Source organism: Pelophylax lessonae, assembly GCF_965119305.1.
Source record: "Pelophylax lessonae genome assembly, chromosome: 2".
Lineage (NCBI taxonomy): Eukaryota > Metazoa > Chordata > Amphibia > Anura > Ranidae > Pelophylax > Pelophylax lessonae.
Window position 1 is genome coordinate 77,594,353 of NC_138769.1, and position 20,637 is coordinate 77,614,989.

The following is a 20,637-nucleotide window of genomic DNA, read 5'->3' on the forward strand; positions in this document are numbered from 1 at the left end:
TTAATTTACCTTTCTCATTGTATTAAAACTTAGCTTATGGAGGGTCCCCCTCCCTGCCCACCTCCTCCCTATAACACTTCCCTTCTGTCCTACTTGGCCAAGCTTTCCTACTTTCTTTCTCGATACTACTTCCCTCTACCTTCTCCACTCATCCTGCCTACCCCTTGTTGCGTTGCTTGAAACCTTGTCGTATATGCCATTTTTATGTTTACTATCCTCAAGTTAGAACCACTCTGTTACACTTGACATTTTGGACTTGGTATACTGTTCTCTGATGCTATTGCCCTTGTATGGATGTCACAGTTGTTATGATGACTTTACACATGCAAGGGTAAATGGCAATGCATAGGAGCATGGGCATTTACATGGCTGGCTGTATGCACGACCTGCAACTTCCTGGGCTTGAAAAAACACTGGGAGTTTTATGCTAGAGCTCCTTGGTGCCTGCAAACATCTATGTGTATGTACCTTAAATGTATTTATGTTATGCGCCCTCAATAGGCCAGTTTTAAATCCAAACTGAAGAAGAAGAAGCTGGCGCATGCTATTTGATATGGCACCACTGCTGTAAGGAGGGCCCCATATAGTCAAAGCTGTGTAGAAAATAAGGTGAGAACCATTGTCTATGGTAGGGGCATCTTTATACCATATATGCAAGCAATATAAAAAATACCCTAATTTTGTCCCTAAATGTGTTCGATGTGCCATGTACGAATAAGGAAAAAGTCCAGATCTGGATATTTTGTCATAGCTCCCAACTGTCCCTGATTTTGAGGGACTGTCCCTGGTTTGGAACAAAGTTCCTCAGTCCCTCTTTCCTGCTCATTTGTCCCTCATTTTGGTCTGATATATATAGTTGTATATAAAATGCACTTTTTATCTTTCAAAAAGTGTTTCTCAGTGCTAAACCTTTCATCCAATTTCTAAATTGCTGCATTTGTAAATTTCAAAAGCCAGTATAAAGGAATAGCACTGGTAAAAAAGCACTTGTGAGTTTAGCTAATCTTTTTTTTGTAAATTTTTTCTTTAACCACTTGCCGACCAGCTGTCGTAGTTTTACTGCAGGTCAGCTCTGTCTGTCCCACGAAACAACGTACATGTACATTGCTTCGCTGGACTAGTGGGGCGTGCACACACCGATTGGCCACAGGGGGAGCCAATCAACGGGTCAGGCGGCCGCGATTGCTTCCCGTAAAGACAGAGTGGCGTTCTGCCGTTGACAAAAAAATCTTGGGAGTAAATTTGCTGCCCTTCTCCAAGTGCTGCCTGGGTCTAATGGACCCATTGGGGCCCATGGTAGGGCCAGCCCTGCCTGAATGAACACAGTGCCTGATCGGTACCACTGTGGGCTGCAGTTGCGTTTATGCTGCTATTCACTCTAATGGGTCTTGTTCAAAAAGGGTATAATTTCTGCCATTGCTGCAAATCTTAGCATCATGGGCATTGCATTTTAGCAAAAAAATTATTTGATATTTTTGGAGGGGGGGGGGGGTGCTGTCAGGTAGGCTGTACAGGACCCCATGATTTCTATCGGCTGACCTGCATACAAGATGCCTGTTATTTCTCTTACTAGCAAGAAAAGCTTCCTCTGTGCCCCTGTCTGATGAGGTTTCATTTTGTTACTGGGGCCTGACGCTTCCTGACTTTATGGTTAAGCCCTGCCAGGCGTCATTTCACTATCCAATGAGACGGCCTCCATAACCAGTAAAGGTGAACTAACCCTTTAAAATGGTCTGTGGACCTTGACTCTATGGAAATCACCGCTTTTACTGAGGATGGTTCTCATTTATGATAAATCGAATATTTTGCAACAACTAGCAATTTGTAGCTATTTTAGAAATAACTGACAATAAAGGAAGGTAGGAAAAAAAGGAAGTCTTTGCAATTAACCCACCTGCCCCTGTTATAATAAGAGCTAGTGTGAAATTATTCTTAGCCATATCTGCCTCCTAATAAACAATGCTTTGCCACGGGCATGTTGTGAGAAGCAGAAAATGTCTCATTAAGTTCTAGACATCTATTGAGCGTACACATCCAATGTTCTCAGAGGTTGTCTGCGTAGCGCTTGCTGTTTACCGTGCTTGCTGTTCTGTCTCAGGGCATAACGCGGTCACAGTCGAAAAGACATTGAAGCTTTTCAGGGCAAATTGTAAAGTCCAAAAGGGTGAAATAACTTGATTCAGTACTTGCTCTTACTACCCTGAAGTGACACAAGAAAGAAAGAAAGACTCTTCTGAGCCATAAACTTTGTTTTTGACGTTTGCGTGCTTTGTTTTTTTACTATCAAGGTAATGTTAAAGAAACTCTGTCACTAACTTTGAACATTGCAGTTAAATGCACCGAAAGCAATAAGGTTGGGTTTAAATGCACAGTTGAGCCGTGTTTTTAGTGCCCCCCCCCCCCAACCATGCCCCTTAACCACTTGCATACATGTGTGGCAGGTGGGCTCTATTTTGCAAATCATGTACCTACACTTAATTTTGTGCCTTAGCCACTAGGGGTCTCACGCGTGCCGCTGGAGGCATGATCACGCACTTATTGGACAGAGGGGGAGCCAATCGGTGGGTTCCAGTGGGCCCGATGTCTGCCGGCCACCCGAGAGATGCAGAACGGCGGTCTGTCTATATAAACAAAGCTGATGGCCATACTCACAGGGGAGAAGATAGAGATCTTGTGTTCCTGCCAAGGAACACAGATCTCTGTCTTCCCCCAGTCAGAGTATCCCCCACACAGTTAGCAAGCACTCCCTAGGGACACATTTAACCCTTTGATCGCCCCCTGATGTTAACTCCTTCCCGTCCAGTGTCATTAGTACAGTTACAGTGCATATTGTTAGCACTGATCACTGTAATACTGCCACTTAGCCCCAAAAAAGTGTCAGATGTCAGATTTTTCCACTGTAGTGTCGTCTAAAAATCGCCGATCGCCGCCATTACTAGCGAAAAAAAAATGAATCAATAAAAATGCCATAAGAATATCCCAAAGACGTGATAACTTTTGTGCAAACCAATCAAAGTACCCTTTTTGGGATTTATTGGATATGTTTTATAGCAGAAAGTAAAGAATATATATTTTTTTCAAAACTATCACTATTTTTTTTTTGTTTATAGCACAAAAAATAGAAATGGCAGAAGTGATCAAACACCACCAAAAGAAAGCTCCATTTGCGGGGAAAAAAATGACATTGGCAAAAATTTTTCATGTGGGTACAGCGTTGCAATTGCCAATTAAAGTAACGCAGTGCAGAATTGCAAAAAATGGCCTGTTCCTTTTGGAGGTAAAACCTTCTGGGGCTGAAGTGGCTAAAGGGTAACTCTACTTTTATGGGAAAAAAAAATAGCAAATAAAAGAAAAAATATAAAATTGCGCCACAAGTCATATTGTAAATGAATGTTATTAAAAATGACCCTTTCCTTTTCAATCTGAAGCTCTGCAATTTTCTGTAAAGTGCAATGCAATATGGCTACCTGGAGTTGTTCTGTACACAGAATGTATACTGACCACACCCCAGAAACATCATTTCCTGCTCTTGTGCTTGGCTCACTGATTTTGCCAGAAGTTTGCAAAAAGATACAAGTCAGATATCAGGCATCCCCTGCAACAAAAATGTCATTTTTAGTAAGATATTCCCAATAGGAAATCACATCTAAAGGAATGCAGACCCAGCAACTTTCATTAGTTAGAGCCCTGATTCTGCTGCAGCTGATTGGCAATTATTAAACCACTCCCATTAGACTCACTCAACACAGAGAAACACACAGGGATTTCTTCAGAATAACAAAAGGTAGGAATCTGCAACAAAGTTTGGTAAACTCCTTGTAATGTACAGAGATCACCCAGAGGCAGAGATGTATAGTAACTAAGTAGAACTACTTCACTACTGTACTTAAGTACCGAAAGGTGGTATCTGTACTTTCCTAGAGTAGAATTGTTTTCTCCTACTTCCACTTTTACTTCACTACATTTTTTCAATGATTTCAATACTTCTACTCCAATATTTTTTTTTTTTTTGCGCTGCATAGTTACATAGTTACAATTATAAAAATTACCACTGCCAGAACAGTAGATAGCATGTTTCATGAAGCTCAAAACATGTGTATTATCAGCGCATACGAAAATAAATGCTACTGTATGTATAAATAAAAGCTGCATTTGAAATAATAAAAAACAATATGATGTTCAAACTTTTGACTTCTTTCTTTAATAACTACATAACACAGTACTTGTAGTTTTACTTTCAGTACTTGAGTAGAATTTTTTTTTTCAAAACTACTGGTACTTTTACTTTCAGTACTTGAGTAGCAAATTTTTTAAAAAAACTACTTGCAATACTTAAGTACAAAAAATGTTGAATACTTTAGTACTTCTACTCAAGTCACTTTTTGATCGAGCACTTCCACTTCTACTCAAGTCACTTTTTGACCGAGCACTTGTACTTTTACTCAAGTATGGGTTTCAAGTACTTTATACAACTCTGCCCAGAGGGGAATGTTTTTTTCTCAACAAAAGTGCAGTTACGCTTTAAACTGTATATGGATCCTTTGGTGGATGTTGGACAAGCTCTCAGCCAAAGATATGCGACTGATGTCCTACCTGCCAACTCTCTTCTGCTGCAGTCACTTTCTGTTATGTAGAGATAATCAAACAGGTCTTTGGCATCATACTTGCATCCTTTTCAATGTGTATCAGTTTGTCTGACTTCTTGTGCCATGAACCACTATTGGCTTTTCCCTTACTCTTGTCATTTTACCCTTAACAGGCACGCGGTAGGGTGACATGGACCCTCTGCCCTTTCTCCATTGGGAAATTCTTCAGGGTATTTATGGACTGTAAATTAAACCCTTTTAAGTGCTAAAGTTGAATAATTGCTTACATGAAATATCTCCATATACTGCCAACAGTATCAAAGGTCTTATTTTTTTTTTGCGTTCACATCTTTTTTTTGTGATAACCCTTATTTCAGACTCATCTTATAATCCCGTCACTTGGCAATCCATCCTGCATTTGGTGAGGCTGATGACAGGATCAGACAGATAAAACCCCTGCAGAAGATGCTGATAATATCACACCAAGACATTTTCCCATGTAAAGAAAGACAGCTATTTATTTGCTTTTATGTACCACCAATGAGTCTATAATAAAAGAAAAAAAAGGCTTGTTTCTGTACTTGAAAATATGATTTTATTTTCTCATGAAGATAAGCAGACTTCTGATCTTATCAACAGAAAAACATAACCACTGCTCTGAACTAGAACCAGGTCACATTCATCCCCCGAAAAATAAAGGATTTAATTGCGGACAGATTTTTTGCTGATTGTTATCGCAAAGTTTAAAATAGAGGGACTGATAGCTTAATGTTCTTTGGCATCATTGTTGAGCATGACCAAAGCCTCTCAGATTATAATAAGTTTGTAAATATACGTGTTTAGATTTATTGGCGTTGTATATAGAAAAAAAATGCATTTGTCATTTTTAATCAGATCACAAAGTAAACTAGGCACATCTGTTGTGATATGGGGTGTCCAAGAAATCATAAACTGTCCTGGGACTGACCATACACAATTTCCATAGACTCCCCCATCCACACTAAACAGGGTGGATGAACGAATCTCCCGCCTGGCGGCAGTATTCTGATGATTGGCCAACTTTTTTCCACTTATCTCCTTCGATTTCTCGGCAGGGCCACCAACAACTCAAATTTCGGCTGATTCGTAGCTTTAGGGAATCTATACAGAAAGGATATTAGTCTATAAACATAGAAGGTCAGTTCAGACATTCATTCTTTGTAGGAAAATTGTTTCCCAGCAACAGACATATTAATATAAAAATCTATTTATGGAACTAGAATTTTGAATCAATTTTTTTTTCAAATAAATATACAAACCTATTACATGTCTGCTGCTTCAGTGTAAAGTGTAAATACATGAGTATTTTTTTTGTGTGTGCAAACAATGGGTTGAACGAAAAAACAATTACTCGATTTCCCCATCCACACAATCAGTGTGGACAGGGGAATCCTCCTTATTCAGATATTGTATTCTGACAGTGGGACAGGGGCATAACTACAGGGGTTGCAGGGGTTGCAATTGCAACCGGGCCCCATGCTCCAGGGGGCCTGTGCGGCTCCCCTGTACACCTGGATAGGATAGGATGTCACAATAGAGAACCAGGAAGGGTCGGTAAATATGTAATTTATCTAGCTCCTTCCTTTTCTGAATGGACAGAGTCATAGTCAGTGACATTATAAAAACATAAAATAAAATGATAAAAAATAATACAATTAAAATACCAAAAAATAAAAACTACTGACACCAGTGGATTAACTAGCAGGATCGCAAAGGTCACACTTGCCACCGGGCCCTTCCATTCCACCCCCGTGGGGAGGCCCCAAGATGGCAGGAAGGGAGCCCACTGCAGAACTTGTGAAAGGGTCCCGCAATGAGGGTAAAGGGCCCCAGGATCAGTGGGAAAAGCCCCAGGCTTGAAGGGAAGGGGGCCCTTCATAGTTTCTTGCACCTGGGCCCTTAAGGTTCTAGTTATGCCTCTGCAGTGGGAAGATTTCCCCACCATCAGAATACACTGATCAGCACAGCCAGCTATAGCCAGTGGCCCTGGTAGTGAGGACATTTTCCAGTAGGTTGGTTGTACAGAAGTCAATCTTAACTTGCTGCACATTTTCACTGGCAAATTGTACACTTGCAGAGCACTTGAACCACAAGTTCTAGTTGACACTTTTCCAATTTGTAGCAAATTTGAGTGGCAAGCATGGGCGTCCGCAGAACTTTTTTCAGGGGGGGGGGCATCATTTTAAGGTCACCCATGCTCCGCCCCTCTTCCACAATGTCATGAAGGCAACGTCAGTCACCACACGAGCCACGACTCGGGGGTATTTGTCAGATTTTATTTTTTAAAGCATTTGTTAACCAAAAAAAATGATCGTGTTCCCTTAAAGGATGTTATATAGCACAGCGCTTGTGCTGTGTAATTTGCCCTATTCTATCAACTAAAATACCTGGCTGCTCCTGCCTGGTTATGTCCTCCCCTCTGTAAACTGACTACGGTATAACATGGCTGCTGAGCCCTGGCACCATGGTCAGTCCACATGCCTCCGTCATCCGCAGCCCTCCTGTCCTCTCTCCCCCCTCCCTCCCTGCCTGTCTGCTCCTGTGTCAATGCCCGCCCCCTCCTCTCTTGCTGCTGTCGTTTAATTTAAAGTTTTAGATCCTGTCCACAGTCTGTTTAATAATCCTGTGTGCCCCTGTGTATGTGCTTTATAAAAATAAGCCATTCTTTATCAGTTTTTAGAGCGCCAATCGCCCCTCACGTGACCCGCCGCCTCTCTCCTCTTCTCGACCTCTCCTCCCCCTCTCCCAGCTGACGTCAATGGGGAATCCTCGGCCCCGTCCACTGCAGGCAGCTGTCAGATGGGGAGAGGAGAGAGCATGAGTGGCGATTGGCGCTCTGAAAACTGGTAAAGAACGGCTTATGTTTTTTTAAAACACATACATAGACACAGGTGCACGGGCACACAGGATTATTAAACAAACCAGACAGGATGGTATAAAGCGGCTTAACAACCACTTTAAAGGGGAAGTTGAGCACTTGTCCCCCCCTTGCAGATGCCCATGGTGGCAAGTCTCTAGAAGGAGCAAAGTTGCAGTGGTAAGTCTACAGCAAGAGCCCTGCAGGTCACAGTGACCCCTGTGATGGGATGACTATTGCACAATATAACTGAACCAGAACTTGCAGCAGACTTGCAGAATGTTTGCAAAGAAAGTTGATCCGGAGTCATGCAATGCGGACTTGCTGCAATTGTGCAACAAACTTGTGAAGCCTGGAAAGTCTAGCAATAGCTTAGCAAGTCATTTTCAAACTTGCAGCTCAAGTGCTTGCTATTAGGGATACTGTGTGCACGCACATGATACTATAAAAAGAAAATGATCAGTCCTACCTACATTCCCTAATGTAATCAGTTCACAAATTGGTCTCCATACAAAAGCATTAAAGGACACACCTCCAAAAAACAACTGTGCCAACCAAATTTAAAATGATATTGCATGCTACATAATCCATTAAATAGATACACATAAACGCCACAGCACATAAAAATGTAACACCATAATACAAGGTAAACCACCATTTAAAAGCATTATAAACCCTCAATGACTATATACCTAATTATACCCCAATAATAAGGTAAAACAATTCTACTAGGTTAGCAAGAAATATGCCAAGAGCTAGAAACAAGCAATCTCAAAATAATATCTAAAATGTAATAAATATTGGCATTCAGTATCCTATATCATAAATATACAGCATGTATAAAATACTGTATATATTGTATAATAGGAGTGACATCCACAAAACATTGAACCTGCTGAGACCTAGGTAGAAATGGAATGAAACAAATTATTGGAGTTGAGTGCTCTCTAAAAAATGAATAGTATTATTTGGAGCTACAATATATGTATTTTGAAATGTACAATTGTCTTGGTAGAGCCAGAGGATTTTTTTTTTTTTATAATATTTGCATGAAAATGTTTTACACATTTGGTAATTGTCATCTTCCTGTGTGTCTAAACCCAAAAAATAAACTCTAATATATTGCAGTTTACAGTATATTGCAATTTACCAAGGTTTTTTCCATTCTTTTTGACTGCCAGTACAAACTTCTTGTCCTAGTGTTACAACACTCGCTGTACTGTTTGTGTATCTACAGAGAAGCAGCATTGTCACCCTGGGACTTGTCACTTTTTGTAAAGATATAAGAAAATGCTTTTCATTTTATATTTAACAAACCCATGGCATTTAAATAGGAGAAGTTCATTGCTAGGGATTTACATACCCTTTAAGATGGACAAGCAGCATAAATCCTGATTCTACAATCTGAATGCATGTTTATTTAAGATTTACCAATACTAAAAAATATAAAAGATGGTCTACAATCCATTTCATTTATATCCAACCAGGAGGACCCTTATGCACATCAAAAGGAAATGATGGAATCAGATTGTAACTTGTTTGGTCAACTGTAAAATGGGCATAAACCTTACAACCTCCTACAGATTTACCAACAAACATGCAGTGTGGGGACCTACTAAAAATATATTCTATGTATATCCAATCATGTAGGCCATGCTACTGTACAATAATAATATATCGTGTGTTTGGTTAGGTATATCAGAAGCCTAAAACTAGCCGTAGACATACAAGGATAGTTAGTGGTGCATACATTGGCTTTTGGAACCCTTTTTGAAGTGGAACTGAGGCTTTAAAGCAACAAAAATTCTGAGCAGGAAGGTATTTTATTACAGAAAAGTCATAATATGTCTGTTCTACAATAATGCCTTCTTACCTTCCTCTTCCCAATCTTTTTTACATTATATACTATGGATGTGCATCTGAGTTTGCAATACCAGTATCTACTGATGTCTAGAAGAATTAACTCCCGATATGTCATACTATGCTGTCATTCAAGATGGTCGAGACCCCATGCCCAGAAGGAGGTGGGGAGAAGAATGTAGTGGCAAGGGAGCTTAAAGGGGTTAAATGCAGAATGTTTTTTATCTTAATGCATTCTTTGCATTAACCTCCCTGCCGGTATGATTCTTTCCGATTTTACGTGCTGAAAGCGGTACCATTATTTTGCATGTAATTCTTAAGAACGAGCGTTCTTCTTTATAACATCTCGGGTATGATAAAGTTTGAAACACAAAATCATAAATTATAATATAATAAATAACTATAAATAAGTTAAAGTATGTATATATATATATATATATATATATATATATATACATATATATATATATATATATATATATATATATATATATATATACATATATATATATATATATATATATATATATATATATATATATATATATATATATATATATACACATATATATATATATACACACACACACATATATATATATATATATATATATATGTGTATATGTATATATGTATATATATATATATATATATATATATACATAAAAAGTACAGTAAAACTGCAGGAAAGGGCACTGGGGGGCAAACTAATGTGAATTTATTTTATTTTGTAATGTATCAGTGTGTTTGGTGTGTTTTACTGTTTGAATTTGCCGCCGGTTCCGCCCCCCTGCGAGCGTCACGTCGCAGGAGGCAGGAGACGGAAGTCGGGGCACAGAGCATCGGGAGGAAGATCAGAGCGCCGCACACTGCCGGGATACTCACCGGGGACAAGGTGAGTACCCTCTCTTACAGGATCCAGCGATCTCCCTAGCGTTACCCCGAGTGTGGCTCGGGGTTACCGCTTTTGGCACTGAAATTTAACCCTGAGCCACACTCGGGAATACCGCTAGGGAGGTTAAAATAAAAGACCTTCTGTGTGCAGCAGCCCCCCCTCAGCCCCCCCCCCTAATACTTACCTTAGCCCAATCTAGATCCAGGGATGTTGAATGAGGGACTCGGCTGTGCGGGATTCTCCCTCCTGATTGGCTGAGACACAGCAGTGTGCGGCATTGGCTTTTGCTGCTGTCAGTCAAAGTACGTGAGCCAATGAGGAGAGAAGGGGCAGGGGCGAGCCGCAGCGCTGTGTCTGAATGAACACACAGAGCAACGGCTCGGCTCGGGGGCCCCCATAGAAAGCAGATGGTTAGAGACTGCACACATGCTGCAGGAGACTATCAGGGACTGTGAACATGCTATAGAAGTCGTTAGAGACTGGGGACAGGCTTCAAAAAACATATAATATTAGACTGCTAGAATTTTTGCTATAACAAGGCAATAGGGAAAAACAGATTAGTGTCTGCAGGGGCCCCGGTGGCTGCACAAAACGTGCCAAAAGATCGCATTCACCCCTGGGCCACAGGATGAACACCTGGGCTTTATAGGGTTAGTTCACCTTTACTTTCCAAAAAAAACTTCCCACGCTTTTCAGTGTTCTTAATACATGAACATGCTGTGCTTTATAAACAACGGCTTACTTTTTCAGCTGCTCATATAATTGCCCTCCCCTCTCCGTCCTACAGATGGCAGCACATACCCACTGTAGGATGAGTGGCCCAGTCAAGAGCAAGCACTCCCTGCTACTTTCCCTCCCTACCTGTGAATGCACAGTCTGCTTTCTTTCACTCTTACAGAATGAGGAGCTGCAAGAGAGAGTAGGCTGCACATGTGTGGGTAGGGAATGAAGTCTGGGAGTGCACATCCTTGAATTTCTTGGGACATGTGTCCAACACTGGGTATGTCCTTCCATCTGCAGGACAGAAAGGAGGACAATTATATGAGCAGCTGGGAAAGTAAGCAGTTACATTATGGAGCACATGTTTTTGTATTAGGGACACTGTAATGTATATGGAACTTTTTGGGAAAAGTAAGTAAAGGTCAACTAACCCTTAAGTAGCTGTAACTCTGTTAATACCACTGTACCTTTGTTCATGTGCTACAACCTCTTAGTGAAATGCATCCATTTCTCTTCTGGGAGTGGGAATGATAATACTTTATTCTCAAGCAAATTGTGCAGAGCATGTTTTTGAAGTTTGGTATTTAATGTAGTGTAAAATCATATTTGCTGGGCCGGCACTCCTAGCAGAGTCACTAGCCTATTAAAGCAGTCTTCATACCCTGCGGCAGCTTAGAGCCTATGCTATAAGACTCACTTGGGTTGGCTTCAATAACAACAGAAATGCCAAGAGCAACAATTCAAGATGTGAGCGGCTCTCATGCTGCTAGTCAACCCTGTAATATCCAGCCCATCATCGCATGCTTCGGAAATGCTGTAATAAACAGCATTGTCCCAACATGGCAAAGTGGTCGCTTGTTTTATGAGTACGGAAGGAACAGTTGAAGACCCCACATGCTGTTTTACAGCCAAACTTCAGCTTCAAAAAAATAAAATATAAAAAAGATTCTCAGGCTTTAATAAAATAAAATAAGTAGCTCTCGCTGGAATACTCATTCTTTCTCCAGCACTGTGCCCTGCAGAATAAACTCTATGCAGTTATACAATTTACTTCCTCTCAGCCCATGGAGTATAGGACCCACCTCTAGGTTTCCTGAATTTACAACCCTCTGTGACCCAGTACTGGTCCTCCTCCAGGCTTAATGACACCCAATGTCACACAACCCATTTCCTCTGTAGCACCCTCTAGTGTGTGCTACTAGAAGAGAGAGTAAGAAAACTATAGTCTGGCCCAGGAAAAAACTTGAGTCACTGAATCTGGTTCAAGGGTATTAGTGGCCAGGGCTGGATAACTCATCCTGACAGCTCTCAGGTGCCTCCCCCTGTTTTTGGAATGTTGGAGAATGTTTTGGAAAATAGTGGGTGAAGTCTAGGAGAGGTTGCCTGGAAAATTTAGGGGCCTTTAGCCAATCCCCATGTTGGGGGCCTGGCAGGGAACTAAGGAGCCCTTATATAGACATAAGCCATGCCAGCAGGGGAGTCGTGTGGAAGATGGAGAAGCAGTGCGGAGGAGATGCTGTTGTGGTCCTTGATGGACCACTGCCAGGGAGGGGTTTTTCCTTGGGCTGGAGCTTGGGTGGCTTGCCTGGAAGGATCCCACCACATGAGACAGTTAGAGGGACCCTAATTGGAGAGGCAGAGAGAGCAAGGAGAGACAGTGAGTAGATCAGCACGTTTCAGGGACAGACAAGGGGAGAGACTGCCAGCTGTAGCAGTGCTCTTTTGAAGACAGCGGTGTGCCAAGTCCACATCTAACCTTGCCCTGGGGAGTCTCCATGTGTGTGTCAGACAGGAGGACTTGGAAGAGAAAGCAGCCAGGTGGGCTAGCATTTCCTGCAAGCAGTGTAACTGGGATGAGTGTCTGCGGGGAAGCAGAAGGTGGTGCGAGATGCTGTTCACTCCTTATGTGCTACTTTACTTAAGGGACTGAGAGTTCCTAGCCTGTAATGAGCTATTGCTGAGCTGACAAGAGACTGTTAGCACCTCCAGGAGTGAGCCAGCAGAAGCCGTACAAAAGGGAACCAAGTTTGTGCAGAAGGAAGGAAGTTGTCCCTGGTTCTGTTTTATGGACATTTTCAAGTTGGGCATCCCATAATCCCTTACCCTATCTTAGTTATCATCCCCTAATAAAACAACAAAGACAAGCCAAAGGACTGATTTCTGTGTCTGGATGTAAGAAGGAAATTCTGTGTGACTGGCTGTGCAGCAGTGGGGAACCCTGACTTCAGCAACTCCTATGGGGTTAGTGCTACACCTCTGAGCCCAGGAAGTCAAGAATCCACACCCAAGGTTTCCTTATAACTCAATCCTCTGCGACCCAGTACTGGTCCTCCTCCAGGTTAAATGACACCCAGGGTCACACAACCCATTTCCTCTGAGCCTAAGAAGAGAAGGAACCGCTCCCAAAGGGTTCCTGAAGACTCAGTCCCCTGCGAACCAGTGTTGATCCTCCTCCAGGTAAAATGACACCCAGTGTCACACAACCCATTTCCTCTGACGCCAGGAAGTCAAGAACCCATCCCCAAGGGTTCCTGAAGACTCAATATTTTGCGACCCAGTGCTGGTCCTCCTCCAGGTTGAATGACACACAGTGTCAAATAACAGGTTTCCTCTGAGCTCAGAAAGTCAAGAACCTACCCCTAAGGGTTCCGCAAAATTCAACCCTATGCTACCCAATGTTGGTTCTCATCCAGGCTTAATGATGCCCAGTGAGTCACAGATCCACCCCTATGGGGTCATTGCATACCTAACCCTCTACAACCCTAGGGTTTTGTCATCTGTAATATCTGTTGATTTGCAAAGTAAGGATTTTATATACATATCCTAAATAAGAATAAAAATCATAGGTTAAAAACCTAGAAACCTAAAAAAGATAAAAAAAATAAATAAATTCAAACTATTATAATTTCCTTTTAGGTTTGTAAATTACATTTCCATGGCAGCTATCCAACCACCATCTGCTGTAAAATTTGGCAGCTTTTTCCCACGCCTGGCACAGTCCAGTTCCCTAAGTGCCACTCTGCAGTGTGCTGGGTTTTGCTAAGTATGTATGTTGTAGAGCAGCGTCCAGGGAGTCGATGAATGCTGGAATTAGGATACAGCTGCAGGGTGTGGAGTTTTACAGCAGGCAATCTCTGGATGACAGCCATGAAGGTAAATGTTCCAGCATTAAGCTGCAAGACAGGATCCTGGGTAGAGTGTCTGTGCTTGTGCTGAACAATAAAGTTAGTGTGCAGCTCCAGAACTTTGCTGATTTGGCATGTTAGATGCCCTAAAAGAAAAGTAATTTACCTTTTTTATAAAGTGGTATTAAATTCTGCAAAAATGTTTCCCTAAGAGATTGACTCCATAATGTGCTAATATGCATAGCATAGACTTACACAGACTTACCCCTCAAACAGAGGCCCCCAGCACTGAGCTTTCACCACTGCCAGTTCTTGCATCTTTGCCTGATTTTCTTTCCGGGATCACTGTCTCCGGTCACTTGAATGGACGGGCCGCAATGATGTCACTGCAATGGAGTCACTTCACCAGCGGGTGCTGTAAACGTTGTCTGGGCTGCACATGCGCGGCTCAGATGCCAATACCTCTGAAAGGCCAGGAGAAGCATTTATAAAAGAAGAGACCACTAAGGTCTCTTCTGTTATAAAAGCCCTGCCTGTTACTAGTTTTTCAAAATTAGAGTTCAATATTGCTTAAATTGCAAATGCTGCTGGTAAGCTGGATTTCTCTTGTACCCTGCAACCAGCTCACTGAAAGGGCTTGAGGCAGAGTTTTACATCATTTTCCTAAGCTTCTACAGATACAATGTGCTCTCAATCTAAAAAGCTGAGGATTGAACTAGACCTGGCTATTCATTGATAGAGCTAACTGTGGTACAAGCAGCTACAGCAGCAGAAAACGTTAAAATGTTGCTGTGATTTCACTGTAGAAGGAAGAATGTTTTCTACTGGCAGAATGTATTTACAGAATGTTCCAGGTGGTGCTTAAAAAAATTGAAAGCCGGATCTTACTGGTATTGGCAGTCTATGTTGCATATGTGATCTAATACGTAGACTATAGTTCTACTCTATAGGATACTATTATCCAAGTTAAGATATGAAAGTCAGTATTTGCATTGAGCAGGGATATGCAAACTGTGGCCCTCCAGCTGTTGCAAAACTACAAGTCCCATCATGCCTCTGCCTCTAGGTGTCTTGCTTGTGGCTGTCAGAGTCTTGCTGTGCATCATGGTACTTGTATTTCTGCAACATCTGGAGGGCCACAGTTTGCAGATCCCTGGCATAGAGCATGCCCCTGTCCCCTATGAAGCAGTGCTTGGGCCTGACAACTGGACAATAGACACTTATCTAATGGTAAAAACATGCCCTGTTAGTGGGCTATGAAGACCAGAATTGACGAAGACTGCCTTTGAAGGAAACTATTAGATAAGTTAAGAAACTACAAAAAAATAAAAAAAAAACCTTAAAAGGACTTCTTTACCCTTTTAATATTTTTCTTTTAGGAAAGTTGGTGGACATAAACCGAAATTGCAATAGAAATAAAGTCTCTTCGGATCTTCCAGGCCAAGAGATAAGGGGAAATAGGGGATTTTTCACGTGCCAAAAATTGCAGTCACAAAGAAGAAGAATGATTTGGATCCAAAGTGAATAGGGGTCTCTGGACCCCGAGTGGCTCAGAATTTCTGGCAATAATGTCACCTAGCTAAAGAATGGCTCAGTCCAAACACTATGAGCCCATCTGGGTCGACAAAAAAAAAAGTGTCACAATCCCCAAAAGTGACACTAGTAATAGACATAAAGTCTCCCTGGATCTCCCAGGTCAAGTGATACAGGGAAATAGGGTATTTTTACAAAAAAGAACAATGTAGAATAAAAACAATAATGTTTATTATACACAATTAAAAATCTATACTTGTGTATAATAAACATTATTGTTTTTATTCTACATTGTTCTTTTTTGTGACTGCAATTTTTGGCACTTAAAAATCCCTTATTTCCCTGTATCTCTTGACCTGGGAGACCCGTGGAGACTTTATTTCTATTGCTAGTGTCACTTTTGGGGATTGTGTCACTTTTTTTTTGCACAAGATCTCCCACCTATCACTACAATAAAAAGGAAAGGCATATGTAGACCCAGATAGGCTAAGGGTGTTTGGACTGAGCAATTCTTTAGCTAGGTGACATTATCACCAGAAATCCTAAGCCACTCAGGGGTCCAGAGAGAGACCCCTATTCAGTTTGGATCCTTTACTAATGCACTTGAACTCCATGAGATAATATTCTTTACTCTGCTAACGGTCACAGCAAGATAGCAACAGCATCTATCGATCGATAATCGTTCACCTACTCTTTAATTTCATCAAAGGTGAAAAGTCCTGATATATGGTTAATTTAGTTTGTTCTTATTTTTCAGCTTACACCAACACTAAATTCAGCTTTGTAATCAGTATTTTATTATTGTCGAGTTCCCTACAATATGGTATAACTAATAGCTTTATATGTGAGTATGTTTGTGTAATTTGGCTACTCCTACACAAGCTGCCCCCGAAGTGCTTTTTATTTGAAACACCATTGATCTTAAGAGAAACATCATTATTTTCCATTGACTTTTGGTTCTAAAGATTGCAAGGTTTGCTTGAAATGGGTTATAAAATTCCACACAGAGAATTAGAGATATTTGAAAAACTGCTGACTGTCCAAAAAAATTTACTCAACTCCACTGTCAACCAGGGAAACAATAAATATATATGTGTATATATATGAATATATATATATATATATATATATATATATATATATATATATATATATATATATATATATACATATATAATTACATACAGTATATATATATAAGGCTTGTATCACAGTTTAGTTAGTGCTTGTTGAATATATGTAATTATTTAAATGTCCATAGCTTTCACAGTTCTGCTTTTATGTGTATGTATAGTCAATACTTTATCTTTTAATGAAGACTTTCAGTTTGTTTTTTGCTGTCCATGTCACACAGAATGTAGAATTATTTATTTTCCCAAAAATGGGGTCTAAGACAGCTTTCATTAGAACATTGGATGGTTTTCTCTCACATCTCGCTCTGGTGACAACTCAAAAAAGTTGACTTTCCCTTCTATTTAATTTTTGGTGACAACAGCCACCAGGAAAAACAGAGGGGTAAATATTTCCAGTAGGAGTACAGACAGCAATAGAAACTTGACAGGGTTCTAACCTCTCACTTATCTCCAGCCCTTACAAACCTCCCAACAATCTTGAATTCTGAGGGTCTTTTCTGGATTTTGCCACAAATCCTGTAGTTTATGGACCCAAGAATTGTCCCACTACACCTCACTGCTTGGTGTCACTTCTCTGCACAGTTGGTGCAGGGTAGGAGAAATGCCAGCCAGCATGAATTTAACATCAGTCGATCCACAGTGCAGTCAGTGCACCCCATCATTTCTACTTGCAACCAATCAGAAGGTCTGGAATTGCAGCCAATGGGGAAGTTCTGATACTGTAATGTTACAGTGCCAGATCTTTCCTGATAAGTTACAGTTTCAGAAGTTATGAATGGTTACAATTTAGAATAACGGATTATACCTACTGAACTGTGGAATGGCTGCTGGTTAATTCATTATGGCAGTCATTTATGAATGCTTGGCTGCAAACTAATGGCAAGGACCTCTCTGCAAGGCTGGCGAGAGGTTGAGGACTGGAGGGAAAGGAAACACAGAAAGAAGGCACAAGAAGAGGGAAATGGAGAACTTTACACCCTATTATCACACCATATTTTATTATTGTAATAGTGTACCTGGACCCCTGACTACTGTATATCTGTGTGTACACATGTGTCAGGACATGCACTGTCCTCTTTCACTTGGGATCTGCGTGTACAGTACACACATAGCAGAACATGAACTGTACTCCTTACCTGTGTATTTGAATGTGATTTTTATTATTGATCCTTTAGGCTGATGTAAGTGATACTCTCACTCTTTGCACAATTGTAGCACTACACCTGCAGGGGCTGCTGGTAGTTGGTTTCCCTTCTTCTGCACAGCCAGGCAACAAATGTTTTCCATTCACATCCACACACAAGGAACAGTCTTTGAGCTTGGTTTCATTGTTTTATTAGGTGTGATAACTTGGATGGGGTAAAGGGATTATGGGATGCCCAACTTGACTGAAACGATGGATGAGGACAACTTCCTCCCTATGTACAAACATTTTGGACCAATCTCCCTCCTGGACTTCAACAATCTTTAGTGATCAAAAGCAAAAGTCCCTTGAGGACTAGAAGCTCTCAGCCCCTTGATAAAATTGATATTAAAAAAACTTAACTTAAACCACAGAAATAGCTGCAACTTGCAGTGTAATAACACCAAAAGAGGCATAAAGGTAAAAAAAGCTGCGCTAAAAATTTATAAAATACCTCAATGTGTTGTGAGCTGCATTCAGGAGTATCTACTCTCCTCTGTAGAACTGTTCCCAGTTCTACTGCCTGCAGGAACTACCAGCCCGCCCAGCTGCTCTGAAGATCTCCCATGGCAAGGGATAGGAAGGGTTTAGCACAGCGTGGTGCTCCATGAAGTTTGCTACATGTAGCAGTTTCTCCCCTTGTGAATCCCTGAGTGTTCTGATGTACTCACTCCTTCCTCTTTGCTCCCTACTGCTCCTTAGGCAAGATTATTTTCCAAACTACAATGCTGTCAGAATCTTCCTAAGCCAACCCAAGCCCAGCCTAAAGAGCAGAGCCACCCCAGACCCAGGGGCCCCTCCTAGGCCACCGACAGACTTCTCAGCACTCCATCTTCCACCCAACTCCCCTGCTGGTATGGCTCAACCATATTTAAGGGCTTACTTAGGAACCCTGCCAGGACATTCTGCCTGGGTATTGGTCAAGTCCCCTTAAGTATGCAGATCAGCCCTCCTGGTCCCCGCCCACTGAGTTCTAGAAGTTTCTTTACACTTTTAGATCCAGGGGAAGGTACAAGAGACTTGCCGCTGTTAGTTACCTGCAGTAAGCCCTGACCCAATTTCAGACTCACAAACTAACCATGAGTCATAACATAAACTTGCCTGCACTAACACTAGTTACTAGACACTAGTTTCCAACCAGACATCCTGGGCAGTGGGCGGCACCAGCCTGCTCAACAAAGAAAAACAATGATTGGAGTAGCCTCTGTCAATCACTCTTACCTGCCCTGTCATGCTCCAAGCTGCCTACATCACCAGTAGCATCACCTGATGGGGTTGGTAAGAATATTTGATTGACAGCAGCTCCTCCTGTCATAGCCATTCGGGCGAGGCTGGCCCCACCAACCTCCCAGGCTGTTTGGATCTGAATAGAACACAGAAAGCATAAGCCATAGTAAGTAAGCCTTATGCCTCGTACACACGTACCGATCGTCGGCCGACCGATCGGCCGTCTTTTGTCCCCGGGCTGTCCTGTCCGCTGAAAAGTGCAAAAGACTGCACACGAATTTTGTCCGCCGACTGCAGAAGTGATGTCATGTGATGGTTAACTTTCCCTGTGTTTTTTCTTTTCTGAGCATGCCCAGTCTTGCAAATCTGCTGTCTGTCGGCCGAATTCTGTACTGACTGGCGAACAATCGGCCGTTCTGGTGTCGGCATACAAAAATTTTAATGCTTGCACGACAGATTCTGTTCGGCCGAAAGTGCGCTGTCGGAAGCATCATTCTAACAAGCCGAAAATCATTTTCGGCCAACAATCTGCACGTGTGTACGGGGCATTAGACACGACTTTGGGAACATGTGCACATGAGGTGGCAAACCTGAGGTAAATGACGCTGCAGGTTGTTGTCACCAGTTGTTGTCACCAGTAACAGCAAGAAGAGGTCACTGGTAGCATCAACAGGTGTTTTATCTTAAATCGATTTGTTACACACTGTAACTTTTTTTCTGCCAGGATGTTCTGTATTCTTTCTGTTGTTGCATTGAACTATATTAGATTACTAATCTTCTGATGTATGCTGACATCTAGTGGTGTTTTGGGCCACTACAACTTGTTTATTTATGTGATTTGGTATCTTCCTCTTTCCTCTCCTCCTGTTTAGGGCTATTTAGTTCAGTCTTAGCCAGGCCCTCCCTATTACTTCCATGTTTCCACAGCCAGTGTTAGTTATTTGCAGAGACAGGGATTAGAAAAGTTGTTGCCTTGTTGCACTTCAAAAGACTGGAAAAACATCCTCTGTACTGCAATTACATTGAGTAAAATTGTGTTGGATTCAACTGAGTCTTAATGAGGAGTTAAGCTGACTGTGTATTGTGTTAAGTCAGGAGGTGACCATACTGTCTGGACAGACTGGATCTAAGGAGGTAAGTGCATACAATGGTATTTGAAGGATAAGTCTCACTGGGTGTTAGAACTGGGAAGAAAACAACACATATTATGAAGAGGCTGCACACCCCATTAATATAAGGAAAAAAGGAAAGACCCACAGGGGCTTTCAGGCAGCAAATAGAAATAGGACTATGGGTATGTAAAAAATCTTCATGAGAATCAGAAGCATAAAATATGAGCTTTGGGTGCAGACATGAATTGGTCATATCAAATATCACAAACTGATAAAAGACAAAGGACAGTGACCAAAGTATCATCACACCCAATAGAATGGACCCCAACGCATTTCGACCTGTGCAGTAAGGTCTTCCTCAGGGGGT

General features: G+C 41.5%; 1 long non-coding RNA gene across 1 annotated transcript in view; it reads right to left on the bottom strand.

Moving 5' to 3' along the window:
* LOC309545470 overlaps positions 1 to 7,890 on the bottom strand; it is a 1,154,934-nt gene extending 1,147,044 nt beyond the window's left edge. The window contains exon 1 of the long non-coding RNA XR_014224894.1: positions 7,738 to 7,890. This is a non-coding gene — a long non-coding RNA (uncharacterized lncRNA). The remainder of the gene's footprint in view (positions 1 to 7,737) is intronic.
* Between the last annotated feature and the right edge of the window lie 12,747 nt (positions 7,891 to 20,637).